This window comes from Argiope bruennichi, chromosome X2 (assembly GCF_947563725.1).
Source record: "Argiope bruennichi chromosome X2, qqArgBrue1.1, whole genome shotgun sequence".
NCBI lineage: Eukaryota > Metazoa > Arthropoda > Arachnida > Araneae > Araneidae > Argiope > Argiope bruennichi.
Window position 1 is genome coordinate 27,384,962 of NC_079163.1, and position 11,882 is coordinate 27,396,843.

General features: G+C 27.9%; 1 protein-coding gene across 2 annotated transcripts in view; it reads right to left on the bottom strand.

Moving 5' to 3' along the window:
• Window positions 1-9,063, bottom strand: part of LOC129960872 (uncharacterized) — a 44,337-nt gene extending 35,274 nt beyond the window's left edge. Inside the window, exon 1 of one of the 2 annotated variants that reach the window (XM_056074577.1) lies at window positions 9,012-9,063. The gene's annotated coding sequence lies outside the window, so the exon portion shown is untranslated. Of the gene's footprint in view, window positions 1-3,004; window positions 3,238-9,011 lie in introns of those variants that run through there. The other variant, XM_056074578.1, reaches the window with a different exon arrangement.
• Window positions 9,064-11,882: the final 2,819 nt, after the last annotated feature.

An 11,882-nucleotide genomic window follows, 5' to 3' on the forward strand; every position in this document is an offset into this window, starting at 1 on the left:
TTACAAAATGTTAATGTCAGGAAAGAGTTTTAAAAATTAAGTTAGAAGGAATATGAATTGCAACGATTTATGTTATATTGCAAATCTAATTGTCTGAAATTGTTATCGGTAATTGCCATTTGTTGCTTATAGAAATTTGCTCGTTTAGCTACTTTTCATAGATTCTCGAAAATTCTTATAGGTGAATTTGGAATTAAGAGCAGGCATATATTAAATACATTGGAAAAATCAAAAGCCCTGAGGAAATTTTTAATAATCAAATGTTTTACATTATGCTTTGATAGGGTGCGTGTGAGATGATTGATTGCTAAGAAGAGCAAAAAACTGCATATTTATTACAATAAAATATTAATTGCTTAAAAATCCAAAGAAAACTTCTGAAAAAATGACGTAACTAAATTTTCTATAATTATCTCTCATCTTCAATTCTTAATTAATGACTTACTATTATGCGGGGGTGTTTGGGTTAGATTCAAAAGAGTGTCTATATCTATTTCTTTTCATAAAAACGATAATAAAAATCTTAGCACCTATTTTCTTTTTAAAAACAACTCTCTAGTCATTTAATGATTATTTTAGAAATCAAAATTAAGGTTAGAAGCATTATCACTCCACGGAGCACTAATAACATCTAAATTAATTCTTTGCCTTTTGTCAACGAATTTTAATACAGGCGGGACAGGTTAGTAGTCAAAGAGTTAAACAACAATACAGACCAACAGGCAACTTATAAAAAATGTTCATCTTATGGAGCTACACATTTCTTTTACTCCTGATAATTTATAGAATTTTAATTTTTAGCAGCCTTACTGTAAATATATAAATTTTGCCGCGCCCTCAATAAATGATAAAGCAAAGGAAATTCTATAAAGAGAAAGGTATTCAGCAAATCTCAATGAAATCTTTAAAGTCACATTGGATTTCTTAACAATTTTTTCTAGAAAATTCTGAAATATCTCAAAGTCTATACAAGTCTTTCGTAAGAGATCTATATTGGCCGTATCGAGGGGTAGGTAAGATTGGCCCACCCAGTAACGTAGATATAGAGAAGCGGCACAAAAAAAAGTTTAAGAATTAGATTGACTCAATTTGCAATTAAATTGAATTTAAGAATAATCCTTTTTTTCTGATGGATTAAGCATTATGGAAGATTTTGCTCGGATTGAACAGCTTGAACAGTAGAAGGAAAATAAATAAAAATATTTCAGTTTGGTATGTATAACTAATTATTTTTCTATATTTACATTTGTTCTGTATTAAATATAAGCCACCAGCTGTTACTTCCATCTTATTAATTGTGTTAATTTAATTATGTGAACCAAATTTACATTCACCAAATATTTAGTAATATTTGTTAAGTGAAAGCATTCATTGATTCAAAACATCAAGAAATGAATTAGTTTTGCAATAAAAGAAGAACAGTAAAAAATGCACCAGTAATTGTGCTAAATATTAATTCAAGATATTTTTTAATCTAATGAATTCATGATTTTGATCTTTACTAGGTTTTATACAAAAACCGACTTTTTAAAAAACTGATTTTCGAATTCAATATTTAAAAAAACTGGTTTTAGCCGGTTTTCGAATTGTTGTCAAAAAAAAAAAAATAGAATAGGGAAAAATATTTTATTCAATTTATATAAAATAACAAAAAAAAATCAATGTCAAAGTCAAAATATAAAAAAATAATAATTAGGAATTACATATACATATTATTTACACAAAATGACGAAAATTCAATGAAAAATTTCAACTATATTATTCTCAATAATTTAAATTTCTCCTAAGAAAATAGGATTTTAAAAAAACATAAAATATCCAATGAACGGTGGCAAAGTCTTGTTCTTATTTTGGAGACAATATTGCCTGAAGTTGAAAATACTCGTTCACTAGCTACTGAGCTTGGTTTTATAGTTTTCATGGCATGAAATAACAAATCTAAGTTTTTTGTTCTTTTATTCGTTGGCTCAAATAATGAAAATTCAGAAATATGTCCGATCATATAACAAAGAATAAACAAAGAACGAACAGATAACATTAAGCTTCAAATCATATTTTAAAAAAGTTAAGAAAATCTATACGAAATGAAAAAATATAATTTAATTTTATAATAATGAATAAACACAGAAAGAGCAGATAACAGTAAGCTTCAAATCATATTAAAAAAAAGTAATGAAAATCTATATGAAATGACAAAAATATAATCCAATTTTATAATAATGAATAAACAAAGAAAGAACATATAACAGTAAGCTTCAAATCATATTTTAAAAAAATAATGAAAATCTATACGAAATGAAAACGTATACGGAACTCCTATTTTGATTACAAATTAATCAATTTAACAGATAAATATGAAACAGAAAAAAAAATCAAAACAGACGTACGTATGATTCCCAACATTTTCGGATTATTTAAAATTAAAAAAAAATTACTTACAGAATATTTAAACGACAAGAATTCTTCATTAAAACGACATTTCGTTTGCTGACTTTGTTTTACTTTATTTTCAGTCTACGCGGAGTTGAATTCAGATCTCTTTGCATTTTAAACAATTATAAAAGTTTTTACACAATATTACTAAATAGACACACAAAACCCATTATTTTCCTAAGCGGAATTTGTTAAAAGAAATATATACGATATATTTTATAATAATTATATTTTGTCATTAGTTTAATTTAATTTTTATTTTTATTTTATTTTATTTTTATTAGTTATATTTTTTGTCATTAATTATATTTTGTAAAAGTTTATTCATTATTATAAAATATTTTAAATATATTTTATAATAATGAATAAACAAAGGACGAACAGATAGTAAGCTTCAAATCATATAAAAAAGTAATGAAAATCTATACGAAATGAAAAAGTAAATCGAACTCCTTTTTTGAGTACAAATTAATCAATTTAACAGATTAATATGAAACAGAAACAATCATTTCGAAACAGAAATAAATCCAACATTTCTGGATAATTAAAAAAAATTTTAGACTTTACTCACTGGATAATTAATGGCGAGACTTCTCCATCAAAATGGCGGTATGCTTGCTGATGGATTCGACTATCTTTCGATAGCCAGTGCCCCTTTTTTACGATGGGGTTCAATTTCTTCTCAAACTTATCTTCCTTTATACTTCCTCAAACTCTTTCTATCTTCCTTTATACTTACTCAAATTATTTACTCTTAGATTATTAAAAATTTAGACCTCAGAGAACAGACAACATGGCACCTTCTCTTCTAAATCTTCTCTGCCACTTTCCAGGGGATCGCAAGATCCCTGAGGGTTGCTAGGGTAACGAAATGACGTATGCAAGATCAGCAGCTAGCTCTCATCATAGTTCTATATTTAACTACCGAGTTCTGCTATCTGAATGGTCATAATTATTTTAAAATAAATGTTGCACTCGAGTATTTAAGTATGGTTCCAAAACCCCTTTTCGGTATCATTTTAGGTTATTTATGAGGAACATTAAAAAAAGAATATAAGTAAACAAAGGTAATTTTAATCAATTTGAAAAACTCACCAGCTGTGAAAATCAAACACAATTTAAAATAATTTTGAATGCTAACTAGATAGAATGCATATAAACTAGTTTTTGATATTTAAGCTTGCTGCACTGATGCATTACACAATGCATCATGTTAAAAAAGTATTATTGCATCATTTCCCAAAATTGCGTATTTTTCGATTTTTCAGCATTTTTATCTAAATAGTTTTGCTATCTGCATAGTTATAATTATTTTGAAATAAATGTTGCTCTCGAGTATTGAATTATGGTTCCAAGACCCCTTTTCAGTATCATTTTAGGTTATTTATGAGGAGCATTAATAGAAGAATATAAGTAAACAAAGGTAATTTTAATCAATTTGAAAAACTCACAGGGTGTGAAAATCAAACACAATTTAAAATAATTTTGAATGCTAACTAGATAGAATGCATATAAACTAGTTTTTGGTATTTAAGCTAGCTGCACTGATGCATTACACAATGCATCATGTTAAAAAAAGTATTATTGCATCATTTCCCAAAATTGCGTATTTTTCGATTTTTCAGCATTTTTATCTAAATAGTTTTGCTATATGCATAGTTATAATTATTTTGAAATAAATGTGGCACTCGAGTATTGAAGTATGGTTCCAAAACCCTTTTTCAGTACCATTTTAGGTTATTTACGAGGGACATTAAAAAAAAAGAGTATAAGTAAACAAAGGTAATTTTGATTAATTTTAAAAACATTTGAAAAACTCACAAGGAGTGAAAATTAGACACAATTTAAAGTAATTTTGAATGCTAACTAGATAAAATACATATAAACTTGTTTTTGTTTTTTAGGCTAGTTGCATTGAATTATTACAATATGCATCATGTTAAAAAAGTATTATTGCACCTTTTCTCAAAATTACGTATCTTTTCGATTTTGCAACATTTTTTACTTTGACTAATAAGAGAAAGTGTTGCAATCATCAAACCATTCGAATTCAAGATTTTGACGCGTCTCCTGATTTCAAATCTACTCGAAGCCGAAAAATACAAATTTGATATAATGTTGTCTATTTTCGAATCGGCCAATTCTTTAAATTAGTGCAAATAAAAATCTTATTAAAGGGAATGATTCCACCATTGGCTTTGATTATTTCAAAAATTCGATTTGGCATCGAATCGTATGAAGTTTGAATTTCTGTTTGGAAAATTTTTCCCCATACATCATTCACAACTCTCCGAAGCTCTCGACATATTCAAACTGTTTGCGTTCCCCATAAATGCGACGAATAACCCTTTCCCATATGTTCTCTGCAATCTTGAGGTTAGAACTTTTAGCAAGTCAGGTTAAACCCTAACATAATTTTCTGCAAAACCAATTTTTAACACCATTAGCTGTGTGGATTGATGCCCCTTCATATAGAAAAATCCTGCCATTTCCACTTGGCTCAACACCATAGGAAAGGAGGTATGAGTTCAAAATTTGAAAATAGTCTGTATGTTAGGAACACTAGGCTTGTTCTTTCTCCGTACCCGACTGCCTTCCAAATCATATTACTCCCTCCTCCTATCTGTCAAGTAGAATAAGTTTTTTCTTTGTTACAGAGACAATGCCCATGATATTGGTAGCCATGTGGGACATTTGAATTAAATTTTTTCTCATCAAAAAATATTATGGAGGATCATTCTGAACTCGAGGACTTGTGGTTTTTAACCCACTGCAATCGGTATTCAATGTACCTTTCAGATTCCATTTAGATTGGTGCTTCCTTTATCTCAAAAAGAACTTTTGAAACTTTTTATGTAGTTTTCGACAATTCTTCTTGAAACATATGTGATGCTTGCGTTAGTTTGAGCCTTGACAACACTTTTATCCTGTTAGTTCTCGAAAGGTTTTTTTTTTGATCGAGTTGCATCGATTTTTTTTTGTCTGTCATTCTTTTTGGTCCCCTGATTATTAGAATTTCTTAAAAAGTTCGAAACAGTATTTGGACCGATATATAGCGGGTTGCAACCTCTCTGCCTTTTTTGCCATCATTTTTGTAGGCGACAAGTTGTCTTTTTAGAAACTCACTTAAAGATTTTCTCTAGGAATTCTAAGAATGATGAAAACGACGGCTTTCGATAAAACCGAATGTTTTTCTTAGTAAAAACAGTTACAAATAGTCAATTTTAAGATTTACAGTATTTTTCAAAACACTTATTTTGGCCTTTTTTTTCACACACCAAAAATAGTTTAAGTACTGTTTTTCTTAATTTTTAATAGTCTTAAATTTACTAATTTAAAATAAAAGAAAAAATATTTAAATAACGTCAAAAAATGTTTTTGACCAACAGGATCAAAATACAAAGCATTATTTACAAAATGTTACTGCTTTTCTACTTTTTTTCACGTATTGTAATCTTTTTTTGCTTCGTACTACAGTGAAGAAAACAGGGTATGCGTTTTGGACCCCTTTTCCGAATGTACGTCCCAAAATAGCCCTAGTATTGCCTCACAACGGGACTTAATATAACTAAACTGTGGATACTAAAATGTAAAAGCACGATTGGTTTTGTTATTTTCGATAAACATCTATGATGACTTTTATTTTTAATGAAATATAATTAGAACCAACATCAAATATAATCTAATAAATTCCTTTAAAAACGTTTTTAGAATTTCATGTACTTCTGATTTCTCTTTTCGTTACAAAGTTTGCACTTTTGATAGTAAGAGAAAAAAGCGTAGTGGTTGATTGTGTCGGAATGCTGGCCTAAAAGGCGTAGGAGTGAAATAGAAAGAAATAAGCATTCTGTCCAGAATCATAATTGTGCGCGAACTGAGATATATTTACATTCCATATTAGCTTTGGCTGTCGGCAGGACATTCACCTAATCAAGGCTTCCTTATTACGTTCTCTCATCTCTAGGAATTCAGTAGTGCAGTTACACATCATAAATAAGCTAAGTTATCTGCAATGCCATATATTTTCAAATTGTTTGTATAATCCAATACAGATACAAGTTTTTGCAAGTATCAAGTCAGAAATTTAATATTTCAATAAGTGGTGATATTTATGACTCCCTTTGATGAAAAAAAATGAATTATTAATAAAAACTCAAATTTATCTAGTTTTTAGGGATTTTTTAAAATTTCAATATGGTATAAATTTTTGATTTTTGGCAAAATTTAAATGGAAAGGGGCGGAGAAGAAGGATAATCCTTCTTGTGAGCTTCCTAGTGACATTTGAGAGTTGGCCGCCGAACAGAAAATAATACAAGATGTTTCAAAATTCATGCAAGACTTGAGTTTTGTATCATTTGAGCGATAAAGTGTTACAAACGAAGGAAGAAAAATAAAAAAACAGTATGATAGCTGACAGTTCATGGCTATTGAAAATGAAGCGCTACATGAAAGAACAATGAGTTTTTGTTGCTGAACAGTACTTTAAAAATAATGGCTTGTCAGCTACAGTTCTCAATTTTCGTACAAAGTATGGTCGGTACCACATGTCATATAGCTCAAGTAGCAATTGAATTACTGCATGAGACAATTCCTGGTAGTATAATTTCTCATTTTGGCGATTAGAACAAGCCGCTTACATCATGCAATTTAACGACGTTGAACATTTTTTTTTTTTTTTTTTTGAAATTTAAGGTTAATGGCAAGAAGTAAGCTATGTAAAATACTATATATGTTTTTAATGAACAAATGAATTTAGATAAATTTGGTTTAAAAAATCAATATTTTAATGATTTTTTCAATATTTTAATGATTAATAGTTTGAAATGGTTTGTATGTGCCACAGCAAAATTAGTTCCTTTATTACTTCCTTAGCTTAATTTCTATTTGTATTGCAGCTTAGCTTCTGAAGTTTTCGGGCCTCCCCCAGGATAGGGAACGCAGTTTTTAATTTTGGGATAAAAAAAAACGCTGTCATATTGATTTTAGAAAATTAAGATAGTTGAAAAAGTCATTTTGATTTGAAATATTTGGTAAATTAATACTTTATTTGATTGCTTATGTGCGCATATATAGTAAAATTATTTATATAAGTAAAAATTATACCTAAATATTTATCATATCTATGCAAATGCGTACAAAATACGTACAAACATTTATCATATTTATAAAATTACTTCTCTGAAATTTTGAAATTAATTGTAATTAAATTAGTAAATAAATGGAATAACCTAAAATATTTCATTGGAAATTGGAATGTATATTTACTGGCATTTCTTTCTGATTATCATTCATTAATACTTCATTTGTCGGTTTCGTTTTCCTACTTATGTGTGCACACTGGGTAGCGAATGAAGGAAGTTTAATAAGCTTTGCATTAGAGCAAAGATAAAAAGGAAAACAGACCGGATTTGTAGTGGCAATTCAATGTTACAGTGAGTTGGAGCTCGTGTTATCAATTAAAAAATAGTTAGCGCTTTGGCAGGGACTTTATTAAGTGGATATTTTCACTACTGGCTAATCAAATTAAAAAAAACACTACAAAAGAAACAACTGACAGTAGTTAAGCTTTCTTTAAATTTACACATACACACACACACACAAAAAAGAAATTTGAAATTCGTGTTCTCTCAGCCTTTCTTCTATAGCAGTTTTGAGCATTTTGTGATTCTAAGCAGTACGTTTGTGATCCAAGCACATTATGGAGCCCCTCCTTTTAAATAAACTGGTGAATTCAGCTACGCATTTCGTTATATATTTTTTAAGCTTAATCAGCTTATTAATGATTTATTTTGATAAATATTAATCTTTATTTTAAGATTTATTGAAATAAATCAAACTAACTTAACTATTTAATTAATAACTAAGTGAACATAAAAAAATATATAAGATAGATAGATAATAATAGTTAGTAAAAGTTATAATAATATAAAGAATTTGATTAATTATACTTGACAATGTTGATATCATATTATTCATAATATTTAACTTTTTATTAATGAATTGATTTAACAACTAGAAAAATAATACTTTTTTTTAACGTTCTACCTTCAGCCATTCTCTGTCCAGTGGCCCTAGGCAGCTGTCTATTCAGCTGTCAAACATTAAGAATATTAAATAAAATTTGTTTCATAATTAAAGAAAATCGTCTTTTCAAAGCAGTCACCTATTTTAATTCCTAAATTTGAAGCAATATCTACCGGAGTGTTAATGTTATAATATTAACACTTATGAAAAAAAATTAAAATTCTTTTTTTTTGCATCACTTTTAAGGTTTAAAGCAATTCTGAAAATAACTTCATTTAAGTATGTTAAAAATATTTAAAATTAAAGTATGAAGATTCCCGTTTCCATTATTTAATCATGAAGCCTGTAAAATAGTAGAATAGTTTTTACGTAAATATCATATTTAATACTCCCTCCTTATTTAGAAGTAATTGAAGCATGAAGTTCTTAAAAGAATTTAAAGGATTATTTCTCTTTAAAAACTAAAAAATACAAAATATATAAAAGACGTAAATGAAAGTTATCATCTGCAGTTAGAAAAGAAATTTAAAACTAAATTCAAAATACAACTTACTAGCGATTTACTCTGCAACAAGGAAGATACCTGTTACCATCTTGACAACAAGTGGTTCCTTTATCTTCCTCCTCATCTCCCTATCCGACTTCAGCGCATGCCTCCTTTGGGGCACGTGTGCAGCTAAAAATCAATAATTGTTCTAGAAAACTGCCCTAGAAATTTGGGCTCGTGGAGACCTCGTTGCACTCCACAATGACCTTGTGGAGTGCCAGCGGGTCTTGGAGAGGGGTGCAAGGCCACCCCTCTCCAATTTTTTCACCTCTTTGCTGTTTTTAAGACGCAAAAAAAAAAAAAAAGGAGGGTCAACTTTACATAGTCGCTTTTTGTACATGATATTTTATTAAGTAATAATAGTACTCCAAAATATATTTATATATTTTTTATATAAATATATAAATATATTTTTTTATACTCATATACCAAAATATATATGTATTTTTTTTACTCATTTGCTTAGATTTTTAGTTTTGGTTCTTCACTTTACTGCAACATAGTATATCTAATAAGTCTAACTAATTTTCCTTATTCATAAGTCTTTACTTAGATTTACAGGTGGTGGGGCCTGCCATCCAGTTGAGTTTTCCACTTTAAACTATTCCAATCGACATTCTTTTACCAGAAATCAAAGCATATTCCGTTTAGTTCGAGGATGTAAGAAGAGGAATTTTTCTACACTTAAGGCCTCTCCTTCAAAAGTTTTATTCAAAAATTTGCTATAGATCAACAATTTTGGTATCAAGACTGAATACTAAATTTTCATTTACATAGCTTGTTGTGTTTTTGAGTTATCAGGTTCTCACATGGCAAACAAAAATTGGCAACAAATTCCTTGACGGATTTAAATCAAAATATGACACAATACTAGTAATGAAACTAGACTGTAAATTCAATTTATATAAGGAAGAGAGTTTTTGAATTATCATGTTCACGTATACATGGAATTATGGATGAAAAAACTTTTAGTTCACGAATTTGGTTCAAAAATGTAATAGAAATCAATAATTTTAGTGTTAAGACTGTGCCACATTTCATCCGTCAAGTTCGTTATCTATTTATTCATTACATTCACAGACATACATTTCCCCAAGAATATATTTTTTTCATTAAAAATATCAATTATAACGTTTTTGATGATTTATTGTAAGATTAATAGTTTTTAAAGGAAAATGTAAAAAAAAAAAAAAAAATAGAAATTATGCACGAATTATATTTAGTATATTAATGAGAAAGAAATGAGAAAATGTATTCTAAAATTCGATTTTAAATTGTGTGTGAATTTTTTCCATTTTTTTATTTAAAAGCTTTCAAAAATTAAAATATGAAAATGTAGTAAAAAGCAGTTTTATCTCTTTCTGGCACAAATTCTTAGTTTTTAGATAATAAAAATTAAAAATGATTAAAAACTGAATTTAGAATACTTCACGTTTAAAACTATTATTTTTTTTTCTGGATTTATAAATAAAAAATTATTTATTTCTCATTTATTTCCATAAAAATAGTATGCTGTTGCAGTGATGCCATATTTCATCTCAGATCTAGAAAGGTTCCAGAACAACCTATGTTGCCATCGCTTGTTTTCAATATAGTATAAATTATTTGTTCGCTTTTTTTTTCTTCATACCTCACATCATCATTATTACTGTCAGGTTCTTAAAAACTTCATTTTGAGTTAAAAGTGTCAAATAAATGATGTCCTAGGTCAACAACAGAAATTTAGATTCCAAGAGTTTCCTTTGATCCTAACATTGAGCTACTTAGTATTTACTGCATTAAACCAGTTTGGGTTAAATCAAGGTAAAAAAAGATAAAAGCAAAGTTTATAATTTCTTGAGAAGGTGAATATGAAGCTTGTGAGGTCAGGCTCGAAGTATCCAATTTTATTAAAAAACTTTTTTTTGGTGCCGTTTTGGAGGATATGTCTCATTCATAGTGCAGAAAAAATGCGCACCTATGTATTTTCTTTATCTTTTTTTTTTATCTAGGTACTTTTACCTTTCTTTTGCATTTGACCGCATGATTATTTAACAGAAAAATCAAAATTATCATATTTAACAAGTTTATAAGGATGATTTATTTTGATTAATTATGAAAACTACAACACGTTCGTCGAAACTTTTATTTTACACTGCACTAGTTTTAACTTTCTAACAGAAAAGTTATGTTAATTGTTAGTAGTCAATGAGCGTAAGGGAAACCGGAATAATAATTATATATTTAATTTTGTATTTCATAAATTTATCTTTTTATAGATAGTACTTTTTCGATGGTATATTTGATAATATCTTTTGATTCAAAGATATACATTTAGTTTTCTTTTAAATTTATTCTTAGCAAAAAAAAAAAAATGTTGGATAAAATGTTGGATGAATAAATTCAAAATTTTCTTTCTCACTTGATTGTTGCATTTATAAAATAAAAAAAAATTAAAACAAATAAAAATTGCATAACGTTATTTTTTAAAAATTCGACTCTGATAAGTTTAATTAATGTGCTGAAGGCTTAATAAATTTGGTATTTAAGATCTTTCCTTCTTGAAATGGAAAATATATTGACTAAATCATTTATTAACGGAATATTCAACTAGGTAACATTAATTTCAAAAAGGTATAAAATAATAGCGATGTAAATGAGAATCTGAGCAATATAGCATTATTAATATTTTTCTAATTCCTTTGCATTTTATTTCAGTACATTAGAGGAAATATTTAGTTCAATTGTGTATCGAAAAAAGACACTTAAAACTAGAATTTATTTTGTACTTTTGAAGAAGAATAAATATTTACATCTATAGCTTCTATAGCTTACATCTATAACATCTATAGCTTCTATAGCTTACATCTATAACATCTATAGCTTCTATAGCTTACA